The following is a 12682-nucleotide window of genomic DNA, read 5'->3' on the forward strand; positions in this document are numbered from 1 at the left end:
CACTTACATTGAAATGCGCTTGCACTTCCTCTATACTGCAGTCCAGATCATGTAGAACAATGTAATTGACTTATGTACATCCAGTCAAATATGTTTGTGCATTTGTCTATGCCAGATGACAGTAACTGTTGATCTTTAAACCTTAGGAAAGCCATTTCCATTGGAACGGATGGGGGATCTGAGCAGGGTAAACTTTTACTTACTCGTAAGCTCTTCTTCTCTGCACATATTTAGCGGGAGGTTATCCCCCAGGATACTTTGAGCATCAAACACTGCATTCTTATGATTTTTTATGCATCCATTTATGATGGAACAAATTTATTTATGTAAAGGAATATATACAATTCATCAAAACCAGCATTCATCAAAATTAAAATGAAATATAACTTTTATAATAACTTTTCTTATTTAGTGTTATCTCTGCTGAGTCAGCACTCATGGAGGCATGATTTATTCTTCCCCCCTCCTATTATTGCTCTGCTGACATGGTAGTATCTCCTTTAGACTGCCCGACAGACAGTCCTCAGCAGCTGGAGGTGGAGGTGTAAATACAAATCTGAAAACACGTCATCATAAGTCATAAATGTCACCGCTGAGTGGCTTACTGTCGAAACCAATGTTAACTTTACCGCCTCCGATGCAGCTAACAGCAACTACCCTCAGCTTTTCAGTGAGAAGCATCCTGGAAGGAGGCAGTCCTAAACAAAGTGAGGTTGTCCATAAGTGAGGGGGACACAGAGACAGCAAACACATTGACTAGACACTAATGGACCAAAGTGGTTATATTTACTTGATCAAAATTGTTGCTATGGACAATTCAGCAATCACTGGCAGGGACCTGCTGTCCAAACTAAATTCTACGACCTTGTCATTAACATGTCGTTGTGGTTCACTTGCAGAAACAGCTAATACTGCTGTTTTTCTGAGGAGGACTTAATAAAATGTTTATAATTTTCAAGTTGTAGAACATGAAATGTAGCTGTCTCGTCATACACCATCAGTTTAAAAGGCTTGCAACATTGTGCGCTCTTGTTCTGCCTGCAGCGCGTCACTATTGTGAGCTTTAAGGATGTTGCTATGACAAATAGAGGACAGACTGGAAAGTTGCAACAGTCAATCACATTCTGCAGCAATTGTCAGTGTTCACCACTGGTTATAAATCCACTTGAGGCAGAAATGACCAAACTGCACTTGAGGTTTTGGGATGAAACTTTCTTTGACTTTAGATGGCACCAGAGCAGAGAGGATGAACTCATTAGTCTCAGCACATGGGGTTAACAAGTCCTATAGACTGTTTTGTTTTTGGATCTAGTGAATCTGATGGCGGGATGCCCAGATGGCCTTGAGGTGGATTGCCAAAGTAACCTGTCAACTTAACACTTTAAATCCCAAATATAGTCTTCTGGCAATGTTCAATCATGTATTAAATTTTTCAGCATTGTTGATTGCTTTCATCGGAGTGGATTGTAAAACATAATTTTATTGCTACTTTTGATTGTCATCCTTGGTTTCTGTGGATACCAAAGTTTAGGTGGTATTCACTTTTTGGCCTGAATATTGTAAAAGATATTGGGAGGTATTTTGGCCATCTCATGTCATTCTGGTTTCTGCTTTCATCAGTTCATTGCTCTCATTATCTGCTACTAGATTCCTTCCTTTCGCCCGCTCACTTCCACTCAATGTTACATCATTTCACCTCACCTTTCCTCGTTTCTTTTTTCTTCCAATTTTGTTCTGACTTCTAAATCTCATTCCTCCTTCCCCTCCCACACCTCGTTTACACTTCAAAGTATCCCGCACTCTTAGCCATGAGCTTATTCTCATTTTGTAAATCAAGTGTTTTCAAGTGTTTCTGCTCTGTGTTTGAGCCACAGACACAATGATGCCTGGACTCGGTTCAACGTCACTTCACTTGAGTAGATTAGCTAATTGACCATATTTGAATTGACCATATGTACATGCTTAAAATGTCCAATTATTTTTGTGTAATTTGAAGCAGGACCATACTCTGGTTAGTGTGCAGTAATTGCCTCTTTTGTGATCTATAGTCATTTTACTGGATTGTATTTGTATCAGTCTCATAATTTGTTTCAGGAAGGTTTTTGACAAACACTTGAATGTTACACACCTTTAAAATTCATAATCTGTGATCTAAATGTGAACAATACACAGGATTTAAAACTGTTGCCACTTTGAAATTATTTGAACAAACTGCTTTTTAAAAATATTTTATCAAAAAAGTGCAGGTGCTAGCTTCTTTTAAAACCACATTCCACTGAACATGACAATTAATTTGACGAGAACAAAAATGCAACTCCTCTTTCTCTTTGCTGTTAAAGAGTCTGATATTATGTTAATTCATTGCAGCTCAGTAATCATTTTAATACACTTGCTTGCAACTGCTCTTCAGAGACAGAACATTTTACACACAAAACTGAGCCTCTATGAACTGCATGAACTTTAGTAAAGCCAGTGGAAGACTTCAGCTACCATCATCATATTCCATCACCTACAGTCACATAATCTGTCACAGATTTGGTTGTGCAATGCTTTGCTTCGGATGAAAGCAAGAAGAGAATGTTGAGAGTTTTGGACTTTTGTGTTCATTTAATTAATTCAGTTAGTGTTTTTAGAGGCTAGCTTTCTGGTAAATTGCTTGTTAGTATGAATAGACTATTGTACATTTAGTTTCGTATTTGACTATAAGTAGTACTAAACTGTGCATCTGTCCTCATTTTGTTAGAGTTTGTGTGTGTGTGTATGTGTAAGTGTGTGTGTGTGTGATAGAGTGGGAGAGAGAAAGTTCAGACCTATAGGCTTACTCGTTAATATTTTCAGATGGATGGTTGCTGTGTTTTCATTTCATTTTGTCACAAAAATTGTAAATTGTCACTGGCGCTGACTGTTAGAGCCATATGATTATTTTTGTATTCAGGTTTGATGTGTTTAATCTCTGCTGACTCTGCATCTGTTATATGATGCTGTGCGCAGTGCTCGTTAGTTCAAGTGCTGTTACACAGCTGCATGTCAATCAACAATAACTAGTCTTCTGATTAGGAAAAAACCTGCTACATTTCGTATGTGAGCTGTCCGCATTTTGGTGTTCATATTTGCTGTCTATTGTAGTGTCAAATGTTCTAAAACTGGTATAAAATGTTGACCTTTCAAATTATGGAAAATTGAAGCGCATGCATTTAATATGATGCCATTATATGATATGCTTGCACCCCCAATTCTGACTGACTTCACGTGTCCCTGACCACGAGTGCACTATTTTTTTTTTTTTTGTCACATATATGATAATAGCCTTGTTCCACAGCTCTGAATAACTGCTCACACCCATGTTTTTTTTTTTGTTTTTTTGTTTTTTTTATCAGCGATTCAAACAAATCTGGTGTTGTGCTCACTGAGAGCTGTTTACAGCTGGAGCCCAAAAAATTGTGACAAAAAAATTGCCAAGAAATTGGTTGTTGTGAGTCCACTCATAGAAATTATTACTCTCAAATTTGCAAATGAACAACTGCTGGTAACAACCATGTATGTGGCTTCTGTGTGGGCTGAAAATTGGTGTGTTCATGTTGGCCCCAAATGGCTCCAAACAGCTAACATTACCATGATGTCAGACTGAATCGTGACATGAATTCAAATTGGAAAACTGTAAAAAATAAAATAAAAATCAAATGATCTGGTTAAGTGTTGCCAGTGGGAATAGTCAGAGTTTTCCCATCTGGAGCCTTGTTGTGATGGCACTCTTTGAACATCAGTCTTCCTATATATCATGTGATGTTTTTTTTTTTTTTTTTTTTTTTTTTTTTTTAAGTAGGTATGTGACTTTTCTTAAATTTTACTTTCAAAGCTGTTTTGTTATATATTAAATCATGATCTTGAGCTGAGGTTGTGTAACTGACTCTACACCCAAGCCGGTGAAAAGAGCACCTTAGACCATTGTTTATGTGAATACATCCTTAGGATAGTGTCTTGGCTGCATTGTGCACTGTGCGATATTTTCCCTTTGTTTTACATCCAGAAAAATGTGCAGAAAAAAATAATGTATTTTCACTTTATTTAATCACTCATAGGAATTCATTTTTCTTGGAATATAGAGACCAGCTGCCCTTTAGGTACACAGATCTCTCTCCATGAGATGTTTTGATTGACAAGTGATCTGCTGCTGTGATATCTGGTGTTGCCATGGTGACTCAGTAACTTTTGGCATAGTATTATTTCACCCCGGTGGAGCATTTTATTAGTCAATTTGGCAAATGCTATGAGACATCAGGGACATGCCTGCACAGAGGTGTGATAGCATATCAGGACCTGCAATTCAAGCCAGTCAGCTGATGCTATTTTATAAACATGATTTACAAAATACAACCGTGACCCACCGCTGTGCAGTACACATCTGTACCATAGGTGACTGCTGCTCATACCCAAACTGAAAGAATTACACTGTCATTGCATGAAAGTCTTCAGCAGTGGTCTTTGTTGAAAAGATGAAATGTTTTCCTGACATGTGACCTTTTAATACGGAACCTTTTAAGTAGGAGGTCAAGGTAAGACTGGGAAACATGTATTAGATATGACCACAACCTAACCTTACTCAAGAAGTTTTAGTTGTCAGAACTGATCTTTTTGCTATTCTGTGCAACACAACAAGCAACATTGACCTATTTTCACATAGCAACGTCTAAAGTGTGAGGAAACACTTCACTATTTACACATCCAGCAGTGATGGGATAACACCAGTATTCTTTTGGAGTCTTGTTTGTGGCCACTTGGTGAATGTAAGCCCAGTATTGACCTTCCATTTAGCTCTGTGTTGGTCTCCTTCAGGGAAATATCTGGCAACTTGAATCACTAAAACTTCCACTGTGTTCACCAGCTAGTGGCTAACTTTGTCTTCCATTTAGTGTTTACAGTGTCTGCAAAGGAAATTAAACAGAGGAAAAGCAAAAGCCTCACATTGCGTCACATCATATCACTGGGGTGAAAACTGCAATTTTACAATTATATTTTTACAGTTACTTTTACGATTCTTTTTTTGAAAATGTTCTATTGTATATCCATTGCCATCCATTCAAGTGTGCTCCAAAAAGTCTGTTGGTCGGAGCACTCCCACAGAGGCTAAAAAGACCAACTGAGTTGATAACTTTATTTCTAGCACCATCTGCTGTATTCCCCCAACATTGGAGCTCCGCCTACATCGCAACCCCATAGCTCCCATAGGGTCAAAGACGGTGTCCCAGCCCTTATTTAAAGATCCAGTGAGTAGGATTAAGTGGCATCTAGCAGTGAAGTTGCAGAGCTTAAACTTTTCCTGTGTGCCAAACATGAAGGACAATGTTTCTCAAACCTATCCTTGAGGACCACTAGTCCTGCATGTTTTAGATCTCTCCCTGCTGCAACACAGCTGATTCTAATGATCAGCTTGTTATGCAGCTTGATGACCGGCTGATCATTTGAATCAGCTGTGCTGCAGCAGGGAGAGACAAGCAGACAAGCACTTGTGTAGGGGAACCACAGTGGCCTGCACGAAAATTGTCCTATCTAGAGCCGGTGTTTGATTTACCCATTCTTGGCTAGAAAACCATGGTGGACTTTGTGGAAGAGGACCCGCTTCCTATGTTTATATAAAGAACTAATTCTAGGATAAGAAAAACACAATTATTGTTATCTTCAGGTTTTAATAGTCTAATGAAAACCTTTAACAGCTCTGGTGTCTGCTTTTCTGGAAAACACAGATGAAGGCAGAAAGACTGAAATCCAACCAAAAACCTAAATCAGTGCCTAAAATCTCAAGAGAGTTAACTGGAACTACAGAATTGGGTAATAATTCTCTGTTGATTATTGTCTACCAGTGACACCTTTTATATGACATGCAGTCATTTCCTCCATTATTAATGTAAAAATATTAAGTAGATAGGGGTACGTCTAAGGAGTAGCCTGGGGTAGCATGGGCCAGCTCTGACATGTGATTGGCTACCCCAGATGCCACCTTATTATTACTGGCTATCTGCACAAATAGTTTCAACTGTTTGATAGGAAAACTGAATTTTTGTTAATAGGTGCAATTCAGTCTTTAAATTGAGACTGTGCCAGAGTAGTGTATAGCCTAACAAATTTTGCCTTCAAATAAATTGAAACAACTGCTGAAAATATTATTTACACAGGCTTATGTATTTTGATTTTGTTGGCACTTACTTGTATGATTTACTTTTGGAGGAACAATTTCCTTATTAAAGTATGTAAGCTTTATTTTAGATTTGGTGTTTGTAGTGTGTAGTGGTGTATTTATCTTTTATACTAAACTATAAACAGGAATGTAAGACTCTGCATTATTAGTAAATAAAGTATGTATGGGTAGTGGAGAAAAAATGGTAAATTAAAGCTATGCTGTCATGTGTGTCTGCAGCAGTGCTCATACTTCATGTCAACCTGCATAACTCAGTCCCCCATTTGGGCCACCCAAGTAAAGAAAAAAAAAAAAAAAGAAAAAAAAAGCTTGGACATGCCACTGTCAGTAGAGCTTTGACTACAGAAGTTGTAATTTAGAAAAAAATAATGTTGGGATGGCACTGACAAAAAACAAACAAACAAAAAAATCAATTTTCATGGGGAAGTTGTTATTGGTTGAAAGTGCAATGGCCCCTGAATAAAATCACATGACACCCACATCAGCAAAATCCACACATTGAGAATGTCAATAAACTTGCAACTATAAATCTGAATTTGTGTGAAAAGAAATACCCAGCTTCTTAAATTGTGTCTTTTGCAGTGTCTGCCAAAAAACAAGAGTTTTCTCCATCCATTGCCTGATAATTTACAGTCCTGGAACGCAGTACACAAATGTGTGTGTAGGAGGACATCCCTTGTGTTTGCTGTTGGTTGTTTTGACATAAAAGTTAATTAACTCTTCAACAATTTCCACAACCAATTGTATTTTTCACTGAGCCATATGGTGTAATGCTCATACCCATACTGTCATCTTTCTTCTTTTAGAAAAAGACTAAAGTAGATGCAGACATGTCCTTTAGAGTTGCAATAAGGACAAACCATGTCCATGACAGTCAGTGCAGCTTTATTCCTCTGAATAGCTTTACATGATTGCACAGATGAAAAGTCCACTAGTTCTCTTGATCTGAATGTATTCTTCACCATCCAAATATTTTCTGCAAAGTTAAATGCTGCTTGAAAATATCACGAGCCTGCCTGAAGAAATCAATAACTGCTACTATAACACTGCCGTTGTTGCTCAACATGTCAAGATTAGATATTCCTCTTGTATAACCTGCAAGAATAACATATTCTAAATAACAATTGTTCTCATCCACTTCCATGGCTTAGACGAGGGCTGGCATGAAGCTTTATAAAAAAAACTTTAGGTGTATTATGTTTAGGTAAAGTCTGACAGGAGGGTAAACACATTATGAAAGCATACTGATTGTGGGATTAATCTTTCCCTTTACACAGCCACATATTCATCATATTAAAGTTCTGAAAGGTCCTCATAACATCAAAACTGTTTGCTGTCAGCAGCTTGAGCGCATACAGAACAGACAGCTCAGTTCCTTTCAAATGCAGTTTTGCGGAGGTGGCCTTGAAGACAGCAGCAGAAAGTAGCAGAACTGCAATATGTGAGCTTGTGAAGGGTTGGGGAGTATTGGAGTAACTAAGATTCATAATTAACAAACAAAATATGAATAACTGTATTCAGTTACAGTTACTGTTTAAATTGGTGGTATTTTGAACACAGTTACTGTTTTTAAAATAGATTACTTGAATGGATCACTTTATATATTTATTGTATTATTTGCTCCAACGTGGTATCCTATTGGAATATGATTTGAGCATGCGTCTATTTGATAGGATTGTTTTCTGTTAGGATGTTTCAACTGGCTGCAAGCTAGTCAGTTGTCTTATTTTTGCCTGTATTTAATCCTGTCGCTTGTCTTGAAAGCTCCGCTATGGATGAAAAATGGTTGAGTCGTGAAGTTTTTTACACAACACCTGCTAATTTAACAGAAGTGCATATTTAATGTATCCTCATTCAACAGTTCATATGATATCCTACAAAGTAGCACCCCACAGGTGACGCTCTGTCCCTAATGTAAAGTTATGTAATGAACGTACAGTTTGGAGGCTAGGTTTAAGAAAAAGAAACATGGTGACAACACACCTTAAAATGACTCAAAGTTCACAAGTTTTTGAACAGCAGTCTCCAGGGGAAGGTCCTACATTATGCATAAATTACTGGCCCATCATTATGTGGCATATGTAAACATGAACAGTTTGAGAACGGTTTAGTGTGGACAAAGAGTGAAGCCTGCTTGCTTTTAGAACAAGGTGTAAAATTCATAAAAGGCCCACATTTCTTTTTAACAGATTTTTTTTTTTTTTTTATCAGTGTGCAGTGCACCTGCCACATGACAGTGGCAGAGAAGATGCACAGCCAGGACACTGTCATGTCATGGAAATTTAAGAAACAGACAAATGAGTTCAGCTAGACAATTTTGAAGTGTTCCAAAAGTACTCAAACATTATTAGAATACATTACGTTTAAGTAATCTAATTGAATATGTTAAAAATTACATTTAGAGGCATGTATTCAGTGATTTGTAGTGGAATGTACTGAACTGTACAGGTCCTTCTGTGGTGCGTTGAAATGATCTCTGCACGATGACATAATCCGACCGATGATCTTGAGTTCGAGCTGCTACTCTTTGAAGCTTTTTTAGTTACAGTGTGGATCATCAGGACAAATTAGCCTTCATTTGGTCCTTCTCTCTGATCTGTGCATCTCGTCCCTTCCTTTCTCTATCAGCCCTCTGAGACCTGCTCTTTTCATCACCACGGCCGTTTGATCTGAGCCTCTGAGCTCTGGTCTTTACAGAAACACAGAAAGAGGCTGACAAAAAGGGAGAGAAGACTCATTGTTTTCAAATTTTATTGTGTTGCCCATTTTCTACTGATATTTGTGCAATTATCGCTCCTTTTAATTTACATGTCATGTTGCTTTTATCATAGCAGCTCTTTGAATTTAGGCGAAAAACACCACAGGCACACTGAAACATAATGCTTTCTCATGCTCCCCATCCTCCTGTCACTACAGACAAGACATGGCCTGCATATTAAACCCAGAGCTGTCTTACCACACTGCCTTGTCTGCTGCTTATCAATATACCAGTGGCAGACCCAGTGCTTGTCAGTGTCATCCTTTCATGTTTAATCTGCCCTCATGGCACCATCAAAGACAGCGGGGGACATAGATGGTCTATAGGCCCATTGAATCAATTAATGCCATGTGGCCAGAGTGAACCATTTCTTCTTAAGCTGGTTCTTTTGAATGACACTGTCAGTTAAAAGGCTTGAAACTCAAAAGTTCAACTTTTAAGGAACCAAGAAATTGGCTTGGCTTATTGCTTAGTGAGCATTAACCCTTGGTATTGGTGTGTCATTGTGGATTTAATATGATCTAATGGTTCTGAAGGTCTACAGGAAAAAAAAAATGTCCTAAACTTTAAATGAAAATCTTTAAAAAGTAAAACTTCAAAGGCAAACAAGCTGAGGTTTAAGCAGCACTAACCATTTTTTGGCCTGTAGGGGCAGCAGAACAAGACATAAATAAAATATTGACATATTATCCTCGTTAAAAAATTGATATGAGGAACTTGGGTGATCCCCTGGCTTTGAGGAAGCACTAGCTAGTTGCCTATTTATACACCCACCAAACACAGAGCAACATTGGCATTCATATCTCTGGCAACCTGCCGAATGTATTGTAAGTCCAATGTTTACTCACCTTTTAGCTTTGATTTGCTCTACACCAACTCCTTAAGGAAATATCTGGCTCTTTGCGCTCACCTGCCAGTTGCTGACTTTGTCTGTCTTTGTCTGGCGAGATTGAATTGAAACAGGGAAGTTTCAGACCATAAACAAGAATGCTCCATGCACTCTGTGGAGCTGAGGGGACTGTATACATGTATTACCAGAGCTGGAAAAAACACCAATTTTTAGCCCTGAGTCAATTTGTCCCAGTGGCCGCTCACACTATTGCAAGGAGAAAAATCCCCTAAAGCCTCTAAAGCACTGCTCACAATTTTGTGTGTAATGGTTGTGAAAAAAGGATGATCAATGGCTCAGGTGGTGTAGTCAGTGTAGATAATGTGAGCAAACAGCAAAAGTGTTTAAATTAATCCTTAAAAGTTGACATCTCACATTTTTATAGAGTTGTGTGAAAGCATAGTAACACACCCAGCACTAGAGCGCTGTCTTTCACACATTCACTCATTGCTTTGTAGCTCAGCAGAATGGAACAAGTAAACAACTTTTTACAAGTGCATCAGACACGATAGTATGAAATGTTGTCTGCCAGGGAGGGATGAGTCTGCCTGGGAGCTTGTAGAGCCTCATTCTATAGACTTTAACGCTTGTACCTGTTCAAGTTACATAGTCTTTTATTGTATGTGAACAGCTGTCAGTAAGTTACAAGCCTGAGTGGATCCAGATAAATAAATAACCCAACATGAAGTTAACCAGCTTATCAGTCAGACCGCCGGGAGCCTGTCATCATCTGTAATACATTTAGCTTGAGCCTGCCAACAACAAATACCCCGATCCCATGTAATGATTTTCCCCTCTAACAGCAATTGTAATTTCTCTGTGTAATGAACTGTACACAGACGAGCCTGTCGACTGGAGTGACAGCAGAGAAATGGTGTGCCCGCTGAATGTGTAGCTGCAGGGGCCATGAACAAAACATGAAGCTGAGGTTACAGCACTCGGGTCCATGGCTTTTTTTTTTTTTTTGTCTTTCCTTCTTGTGTTATATTCCCAGTGCTTGTTGTACTGCAGCCTCCTTGTGGTCAGGTGAGGCAAAAGCACAAATAACCATGAAGGATGCAGACGCTATAATACAGTTTTAAAGTTGAATGCACAGGTTTCATGTTGCATGAAATTTACCATATCTTAGCTCAAATGACCCCAGCTTTACCCTTGTTGTCTTAAGGCCTGTGGAACAGTTTATTTTTAGTTATTCCCAGTGAGAAGAGAGTGCCCAGCTACCTTAGTCAGAGGGCTCCAATTTTGTTGTTTGACTCCGAGTGCTTGTACTTGGAAATCTCTCGACTTTTCCGAAAGGAGCTGCTGTCGTCACTGCTGCTTCTTTAGTGACTGACAGTCCAACAAGTTTTTATCCCAAGTTGTTAAACATTGCCACTTTGCAGTGGACGTTCCTGTCTACATGTTGTGCTCTAGATATCCATTTGCATCTTCTGTTGCTACCATGATGTAAATACAAGCACATGGTGGGATTACGCTGCACATGCTTATGTTTAAGCAACAAAAGCACATGACAATCAATGCCAGGACATCAACAAATGCACATGCTGGCACAGGTGGTTAGGATTTGGCAAAAGAGGCACATGGTAAGGAGTAGAAAAAAACAACATTCACAAGGGAAGTGAACAACATACTCTTGCATGAAAGTCCAGGATTTGTTAGGTCTATCCACTGCCCTACTCACTCTCCCTATAGGGACATCCATGCTCCTCATGTTCTTACCAGCAGCGTTTCAACCTGATGCCACCCAACAGCGTATGATGCGTACACGAAGGGTGGCTTTTGACATTAGGATCTTTTTTGAAGGAAATTTTCTTATTTCAAGTAAAAAAAAAAAAAAAAGCATTTTGACATATTATCACTAGTTATCACAGTCACCAAGTCACAATAATTGCCTTTTATGCCCCTTTATTTCTTTAATCATGTATAGCTGTATTTAGGTAGATCCTCACCTATCTGGCTCCACTTTAAATCACTTTGACTCAGCACCAATGATTAGATGTGATATACTATAGAAATAAACTTACTTACTTGACGAAAAGCAAATGTAACATTTAAACAAAAATGCAATTTTTTTTTCTTCCATGCAGACCCCACCAACAGTAACCGGGCATGATATGCAGTAGGAGGTTTTCCACGCCTAGCAGCTTTCATTTGCCGATGCCCATAGGGCGCAGCCCTCATTCAGCAAATGAGAGGATAGATGGAAACTCGTAAAGCTTGTCGACTAACACATGAGTAAACTGCCCTGCCTTGGTGCTTGTTGCCTAGCTACCGCCTACATCCATCTTGTATGATTTTTATTCTATTTAGTTCCTTTTTTTCTCTTTTCTTTTGCCAGTGCAGAGAAGACTTGAATGGAGCCGATTACATCACATGCATATGAGTGTGTACATCATGTACTGTGCACATGTTTTTATGTCTCATTATTTTATTTTGTCCCTCTTTTTACAGCCTTTCTCTCTTAATTCTCTGCTCCACTTTCTGTACTTTATTTAAACGTTCTGCATCACAACCCTTAGAACAAGATGGCACTGAACAAGCTAGTTTTTAAAAGGCTATTGCATGCTGTACGGCACATGAGGGTAATGATGTTGAACTTAATGTATTGAGACGGTTTTCTCAAAGTGGAAAACAATGCAAAGTGTGCAGCAGCCTGGGAAGGCAGATTTTGTGAGCATTAAACTGCCACCTCAGAGTTGACACACCAACAAGTACTTCTTTCAAATATGTCTTGAATGTAAAGCAGTGTTACCCACATACAGCCAGCACTTTCAGTGTCATTTCTTTTTATTTTTTATTATTTTATCATATCTGGTCCATCGTAGACCCATGTGTCACTGTC

The sequence above is a fragment of the Plectropomus leopardus genome, chromosome 10 (assembly GCF_008729295.1).
Source record: "Plectropomus leopardus isolate mb chromosome 10, YSFRI_Pleo_2.0, whole genome shotgun sequence".
Lineage (NCBI taxonomy): Eukaryota > Metazoa > Chordata > Actinopteri > Perciformes > Serranidae > Plectropomus > Plectropomus leopardus.